Source organism: Vipera berus (assembly GCF_964194415.1).
Source record: "Vipera berus genome assembly, chromosome: 2".
Taxonomy (NCBI): Eukaryota; Metazoa; Chordata; class Lepidosauria; order Squamata; family Viperidae; genus Vipera; species Vipera berus.
The window spans coordinates 158,278,213-158,286,917 of NC_138203.1; positions in this window are offsets into that span (position 1 = coordinate 158,278,213).

The window sequence follows — 8,705 nt, forward strand, 5'->3', positions numbered from 1 at the left end:
CCCTAGAGTCAGAAATGACTAGCACGCATGTGTGGGGGAACCTTTATCTTTAAATATCGATATAGCAAGAGTACCAAATATTTCAAAATTACACTATTAAAATCCAAACAGTCGTGGGGAAAAAGAGGTTTTTTTTTTCCTCCTCCTCCTCCCCAGGTAACAAAATCAGAGAGGACAATGCATCTGCATTTCCCCCAAGTCTTTACACTAAACCAAATAAGTCTCAGACTTTATGCAAAGCAATTAGCATGCTACTGGAGGGGTGGGGAATAAAACATACAAAACTGAGGCGATCTTCTTAACTTTGGGACGATTCAGTTGGATGGGCAGTCTATCCGGAAAAATTGATGCAGCGTGGATTCAGCTCAGAGAAGTGGCAGAGAGGTGTTTCATGTGGTGACCTTCATAAGATATGACTTAAGACCAGTGGGTTTTGAAATACTCATCCAGAACAGGTTTGGTTGTTCATCCTGCTTATGAGAAAGGAACTAGTTCCCAGGGTTACAAATAATGCCCTCAAAATGATCACAACCTTTAAGGATGGGCGTGGTGTCCTTTCCACATATGCACCCACACCCTGGTGTGTATAGCTTCACACTCCTTAATGAGACCAGAAAGTAACAACAACAGAAAAATAGCTTCGAAGTAGGCGTGAATAATTTCTGAGGAAATGTATAGCCAACCACAATTTTCAGGATTACTGGGAGTTCAGTATCTAGCATATTTCCTAATGTGATTAGCAAAGTATAGCCTACGTTCCAAGCATCTATGGTAGATTCATCTTACAGGTCAAACAAAGGTCTAGAAATTGAGTTTCTGGTGGATTTCTTGGGATAAACTTGAACAAGTCTCACTTAAGAATGCTTTGCCAATTCCTGTGAAAACCAAACTGATCATGTCTCTCCAAATAATGTATGAAAATCAATTTCTGCCAGGTCTGGCATTTCCTGAGTATTTTGACTATTTTCATTTGCTGATGAAATAAAGCATGAAAAAAACTATTTAGAACAATACAGATGCTTGTTAAGAGCTGTGTTTCAAGAGGTAGTAAGGTAGACAATTCCTTGGAATAAAATATGCTGTAGTTCTCCAATATACATATTAAATGCCTCATCTTTAGTCCTATTTACTATTGTTGTATATTTACTATGAGAGTTTAGGAACTAATAAATATGGCACTGAGCAAATGAAATATCACTCTAAATGCAAATCTCAATTTGGATATATATATTTTTTTTAAAAAAAAAATCTTCAGATTAATGCAGAAGTGGATGTAACATGAAAGGAAAGCTTAAGGTATTTCTTGAACCCATTTATTTATTTGATTTATAGAGAACCTTGGCATTCTTTTTAAGTAAGTCCTTAACAGAAGCTGAATCACTCACCTCTAATCTCCTATGAATTTGTGCTTGCCCCATTAGGATTAACTGAGCACAGCCTAGCACCTTAGATGACACCATAGCAGCTGATGCATAATCTGGATTTGAAGAAATATGCATCTATTGGCAAATTTGCAAGACTGTGCAGAGAATATGTTAATTATTCCCATGCATGTTCATGGCTGCCAATTTGTTAAGTATGCCCAGTGGAGCACCAATATTGATAATTTGTGTTTTTATTGTCTAGATGGTTTGTGGATGAAATAACAGATAAGATGGGGATGTACCGTCAGCAGATAGCCAAGATGGCAGACACTGCAAAATCCTACCAGTGGCTGGAGAGGGCTGGACTAAAAGACAGGACTAAAGCACAGATCATAGCAGCACAAAACAAGCAGTAAGATCCGATCTATAGAATAGGGGGTCTAACACATTTGACAAAACCAAAGGTACAGAGAAGCCTCAGAGACAGTCTAACACATAAGTGCCAGGCAGTGGTGGGATTCAGATATGTGAACAACCAGTTCTCTGTGTGGATGCCACTTCTGGAAGTCCTTTCTGGGCCTGGGCAACAAAAAAAATTAGCTACCAGTTCTGTCGAAGTGGTGCAAACCAGCTGAATCACACCACTGGTCCCAGAGTATAACATGCAGGCAAGAACAGCTTACACATAGTGACACAACCAGGTAGTTGATATTATACAGTATATAAGAACATCTGTACCATGTATGGGCTACACCAGGGGTGTACAACTGCTGGCCTGTAGGCTGGATGCATCATGCAGAAGCTGCCCACCCCAGCTCCGGCAAGGGAGGGGGAAGTCACGATATGTCATGACATGTCATGTGACGTGGCGAGTTTGACACCCCTGGGCTAGACCCTCCCAAGTCCAAATGGGAGATTCCACAGAAGATCGTGGAGAATAAGATATTTAAGATCCTGTGGGATTTCCAGATCCATATGGACAGGCAGGTAGCAGCCAGTCAACCAGACATTGTGGTAGTAGATGAAGAGCAGTGGTGATAGAGATAGAGGTGCCAAGTGACAACAACATCAGAAAGGAGTATGAGAAGCTGGAAGAGTACCATGTAGTGAAAAATGAAGGCCTAAGTGATCCCAGTGGTGGTAGAACATTCAGGCTGTGATTCCTATGCTGGGAGAGTGGCTGCAACAGACCCCAGGAATGACACCAAAGCTTTCTGTCCAGAAGGGATTTGCCTTGTAAGTTGCCCCTTGTTGCTTGTCGCTGTGACACTGTTGGTCATTGTGTCTTTGTAGTTTGTCGATTTCTGTGTCATCTTCAGGGTCTTCTGCATGTTCGGCATCCTCATGGTGGACGGCTTCCTCATGCTGTGCTGTTTTGGCAGACCACATGGCTCGTACAGCCCCGCCAGCAGCTTCGTCTGCCATGATCTCTTTCAGCGTGTCTGCGAATGACAGAATCTCTTTGGTGAATAGTTTTTGCTGTAACTCTCAATTCCGGAGACCACAGCCAGTCTCGTAGCCTCTCCTTGACGTCATAGAATTGGTGCAGGCATGTGGCCTGCCTCAAGGCTGCAATGAATTCAGACTCTGTTTCACCTGGTTGCTGAACTCTCTGTTCGAATGCATGGCACCAAGTGATTACCGACAGCTTGGGCTGGAAGTGGTCTCCGAGCCTCTTCTTCAAGTCCGTGAACGTTGCAGACTCTAATGGCATTGGCGCGAACAAGTTTTCCGCGATGTCGAATGTGGCTGGGCCGCACACACACAGGAGCATAGCGGCCTTCAGGCTGTCCTCGGCAACTTGATTCACGTGAAGATAGTTCTCGACCCTGGATAGATACGAAGACCATCTTTCCGGGTAAGCTATGTCAAATTCTTCCAGCTTTCTGACCTTGGCCATTTCTGCTGGTCTTCATGGCTGGGCCTTGTTGTCTTCGCGTCCTGTTTCTCCGTGGTTGCTAGCGTGGCTGCGCTAGGTCAACCGTAGGGGGGGATTGCTTTTCTGCCAGGCTTGTTCGACTTCTCCCCTAGTGACTCTTCAGCTCAGGAGCAGGATCCCACCTTCGGAGCAGGATCCCACCTTCGTCGCCAGTGTTAGATACTGGGTTTGTTGCGTGATGAACAAGACGAGGTGAGTGAGTTCAGCAAAGATCATTGTTTATTTGGTTGCAGGAACTGAACTGAGGAACAGGGCTGCAAATGCAGCAATTTATACCCTGGCCTCTAGGCGGCGGCCAACATTGCCGCCCTAGAGGCAGCCAATGGCGGTGCTGGAGACGGGTTGTCTGAGGAGCTGGGAGCCATTAGCCAGCTTCCCTGCTTGAGCAACCTTCCAGCAATTAACCCCACATGATATTCCTTTAACAAGACAAAGCCCAATACATTACAGTATGAACATCAAGAGATACAGTAAAGTAAGATGGCTTACAGTATATTGCAGAGGGAAAAGATACTCAGTATGATCTCACTACTTATTCACAGTGCATGAGAGAAACTTCTGAATAAGACTTCATGAACTGATTAGGGAGACTAATACACTGAATTTCAGTCAGATTTGTTGAAGGCATCCACTGAGGTTACTTCCCCAGTGGCCTGCTATAACTCAAGCTCTAAGAGCAGAAAGGAAATATCAGTCCTCTTTGAAGATCGTAGATGGAAAGGTTGTGAAAGAACATTGTTCCTCTGTGATTTTTACTGCATTTGCCATTTTTTACAGTAGGATAGAGCATTTGCTCTCTGATTTATCATATTTTAAAGATACAACTTCAAGATATTGGTGAATAGGTAGACAAAAATATTTTAAAATCCCAAGTTTTGGCAGTCTATGACAAGCCAGCAAAATGGGATATTGTTTTCTCAAAACCCACCATAGATATAGCCCTTTTCCTTGCTGTATCAGTTTGGAAGTTCTGTTCCAAAGCACGCCAATGGTGATATGTTTTTATCTTTACCTGGAAGGCAATATTCTTTCCCCAAAGAGCTGCAAAACCCTAAAATAGTAGTTTAATTCTCCCAATTTTATTTCTGGAAATTTAGATCAGAACCAGATTTAAAACTATTAGTCCTTCCCAACTACCAACCCAGTTCCATTTTGTAGAAAGAGGGGATAACGTAAGACAGGTGATCACATTTTGTTGGAAATCATGCAGATGCAACCATTTTATCAGTGCTCTGCCAATACTAATTTATGTTCTTCTTAATCCCATTCATAGGTTGAAAATAATCTGGGAACTATACTGAGTTTGTATGATTTAGCTTTAAGTAGGGTTCTGAAGGCCGACCTCAAACCAACTTTGGCCAACATTATTTTGTCACAGATTTATTGAAACGGTTTGAGTTTTCCCAGGGCCAGGATGTCTCTTGCACTTGCTCAGCAAACCTTTATAATGCAACTGTTTTTGACAGTCTTAAATGCAAACAGCAAAGCTTCAGGAACAAGGATATGTAAAGTGTACACTGATGCAAGGCCAAAAGTAATAGGCTGACATTATGGGAAGTAGAACTAGGATAGTAGAGCATGGGATCAAAGAAAAACTTTTCCTCAGTGGGGAAAGGATAGCTTTGGTCCTCTTAGTCTAGAACTGTAGTTGTCATAAACTTAGAAGTGTACACAAGGAGGCTCGGGGTGGGAGGTCAGGGGTGGTGGAAGAAACGTTTGGACAGGGAAAATTATTTTCTATCCCCAGGGATGAGTGTGAGATTCTCTTTAGTATGCATTTAAAATACAGGCTTAATTTCTACTTCATAAACAAATAATCAAATTAAATTGTCGATCATACTTCTCCAAAAGTTGTGATTTAATCATTTGTTTTAAAATTAATCCCAAATACATTAAGGAAAATATATTCTGGGGAAAAAGCAATGTATTGGGGGGGGGGGGAAACGAATAAAATTTGGCTAGGATTTTTTATTATTATTATTAAACTGAAACACATGGCCAGTTGGCATGAAACTGAATTATATCTGAAAAACTCGTGCAAATGTTATCCAGAGAAACTAGAGATTTGTCCATTCCTTGGCACAATCTGTATTAATAAGCTATCATGGTTTTTGGAAGTGGCTTCTAATAGGAATTTTAATTTTTGATTAATAGGTACATCCAAAGTATTTACTGTCCAACTGTTATTTAATTTTGGTCTTCCAGTAAGCAATGGTCTATGTGGGTTCCTGTGGCTATATATCAAGCAGTTTTATTATCCCATTCCTCCAAGCAAGTGTGATAGTTTATTTCCCTATATTTACCCTTTTCGCACTGTAGTTAAAGCTCATAGCAGTCAGACCAGTGAGCTTCATGAGCAAACAAATTTTTCAACAGGGTAAAAATGAGATAACATTATGGATGGCAACCTAAAATACTAGTCAATACTTCCTCAAAAGGATTTAAAAAAATAGAATTTGAATTGTATCCTGGGTAGCCTAAGGCCTTTAATAGCAACCTTTACAGTAACTTTGTAAGCTAACATTCATTTCAAGTGGAAGTCATCTAGGTTTTCAAGATTGGCCCCTAAGTAAGACTTTTGATTGTTGGGTAGGTGCCAAGAGATAACATTCATGATTGATTTTTAAAATAAGCCTCCTATTGTTCCAAACAGATCATTGCTTTTGTAAGCAGTTGCTTAGAATCCATGTGTAGAAAGAATATTTTAAAAATCCATCATTTTGCATTTATGGCCTTTCAGTTTAAACCCCCCCCCCCCCAAAATTGGCAAAATAGAGCTGGCTGTCTCCTAAAGCTATTAATATTATAACCAAATGTTTAGATAGTAGCATAAAGCTCTTATTTGCAGTAAATATTCTTAAAGGTCATAAATTTGATTCTGGTTCCCAGATTCAGTCTTTCCAACTGTATTTTCTGATTGGTTATTAGATCATTGGACCATTTTCCCGCCTGGGCAAATGACCATTGAATCCCAAGAGCATTAAAAATAGATTGCCTTTAAAAATGCTTTGGTAGGTTTTTTTTCTTTTCTTTTCAAAAAGGAAAAATTAAAACACCAGACACAAAAGGTTATAAAATTTAAGACCATTGTCCTATTCAAACTGTTACATCAATATATTCACTGGAGTTGACTCAAACTAGTTAGGCCCAGTTCTCACTGATATGTGGTTTTGTTCTCTCTCTCTCTCTCTCTCTCTCTCTCTCTCTCTCTCTCTCTCTCTCTCTCTCTCTCTCTCTCTCTCTCTCTCTCTCTCTCTCTCTCTCTCTGTGTGTGTGTGTGTGTGTCTGTGTGTCTGTGTGTCTGTGTGTCTGTGAGTGAGTGATACATGTATGTATTACAGAGATGCCCAAAATAAATATTTTAGAGGGGTCTTACATCATTAGCTGTTTCCATATCATTAATTCTTACAAACAAACATACATACACACATACATACATTTTAATCTTTAAATATTTCTGCTGAAGTTTCCCTATGCAGAGGTTTTCTGTCAAATATAAACTTCATTTTTAGGGCTGATCCCACAAAACCCACTGGATCCAATGTGAATGCAGGCAGTGGTAGGATTCAAATACGTGAACAACCAGTTCTCTGTGTGGATGCTGCTTCCAGAAGTCCATTCTGGGCCTGGACAACAACAAAAAATAGTACTGGTTCTGCCAAACTGGTGCGAAGTGGCTGAATCTCACCACTGAATACAGCCCACTGAACATTTCTTGAGGGCAACAATGCATAATGTCACCCTCCACCTACCCTAGTCCAGCAGGAAAATTATCTCTGCCCATTTTTTTCCTGCTCTAGGTCAAAAGCAGTGTTCTAACACTTGTGCCAGCACAGTTGTTGCTGTTTGCTTGCTGTGTTTCATTTCGGTGTAGGTAAATACCTTGACTCTAATTAGCTATTGTACACTGTGGCAGAGAGGCCTCCTCCTTCTAGTCACTTTTCTCTATGGCATTTTTTAACAAGCTCACCAAAAACAAATCAAATGAAATAGACACGGATTCTGCCCAGATGATGGGAAGGGTGATATAACTGGTGTTTTCTTTTGTCCTTTTATTTCTCTCTCTCTCTCTTTTTTTTACAAGGTTGCTGATGGAACAGAACACATGGACTTTTCCTCTTTTTTTAAGCAGAGGAAATTGACTAGAGTTCTGCCACTTTCCCTTTCTAGCTCTAGCATATCAATGAAATTTTATGTCTTCAAAAATTCACCCACAAAGAGGAAAACAAAACAAAAAGGCATGGAATCCACTGATCAGGGGCTGAAGTAAATGTGGTTTGAATAAAACACCAAGCTAATTACTGTAAAAGAACCAAGTCGTTAAGGCTTTATATGTAGGTAAAATCCAGATGAAATCGCTAATATTTGCATCCCAACGCTATGTGCATTGGTACACTGTGTGAAAAGTGTAGATATTGACAAAGTTGATAGCTTACTTAAGGAACAAATCTTGTTATGAAGGAATCCTCTGCACTAAAGCACAACTTTATTTGCATTTTGGATGCAAACCTCTAAACTACCACTAGATGGCATCACATCGCAAAGGTCTTCTGAATTTCTTTGTGGCCATCTCCTGGTCATGTGAAATTTTGCAGCCCACAAATGGTAGCCTTGTCATCATAATATCAATACTATTTCAGAAATGGAAATTTCAGATTCTGCATGAGATCTTGGTGTGTGATTTGATTTCCATTTCTTAGAACGGTCCTAGGAATATTGCTCTAGAATTTCACTAGTTACTATATACAGTAATATTGATTCTAATGACTTGCCACAGAGACACATTTTGAAATGAGACAGATTTTATAAGTACTTCTAATGTTTCACTGAGGACTTTATAAAGTAGTAGAAATAACAAACCCCATCTCACTTGCATACATCATGAAAGGAGTCCCCAACCTTGCGTCCCTTGGGCAATGGTTATGTCACCAGTTAATCCTTTCAATCCAGAATCACCTGGGTGCTTCTGACATGAACAGGGAATGGGGCTTGCATAGCTCATTCACATTCATTAAGTGAATCAGATTCCTATTCCTTTTTAGGAAAATCTGTTTGCATAGAAGGTGATCTTCTATGATCATATTACCCAAAGAACATAGTTAGTGGATAAAAATCACAGGAAAACATATCCTTTGAGTTGTCTCATTAAATGTTCAAGAAATTCAGTTGTTAGATAGAAATCCAGTTGTTTCCAATATAATTAGTAATTTGGAATTAAATATAATATATTATATATATTATATATATTTCTGGCCATCTACTAACAAAACTAAGGAGTGCATCTGTTAAACTATACAGGAAAAAAAATTACAATTCAATGGCATTAAACTACTCAAACGCAATACAGAAGAAAGGGAAAGTTGTTGATAGGTTGAGCTGTTAAATCTATCATGCTAAGAAAA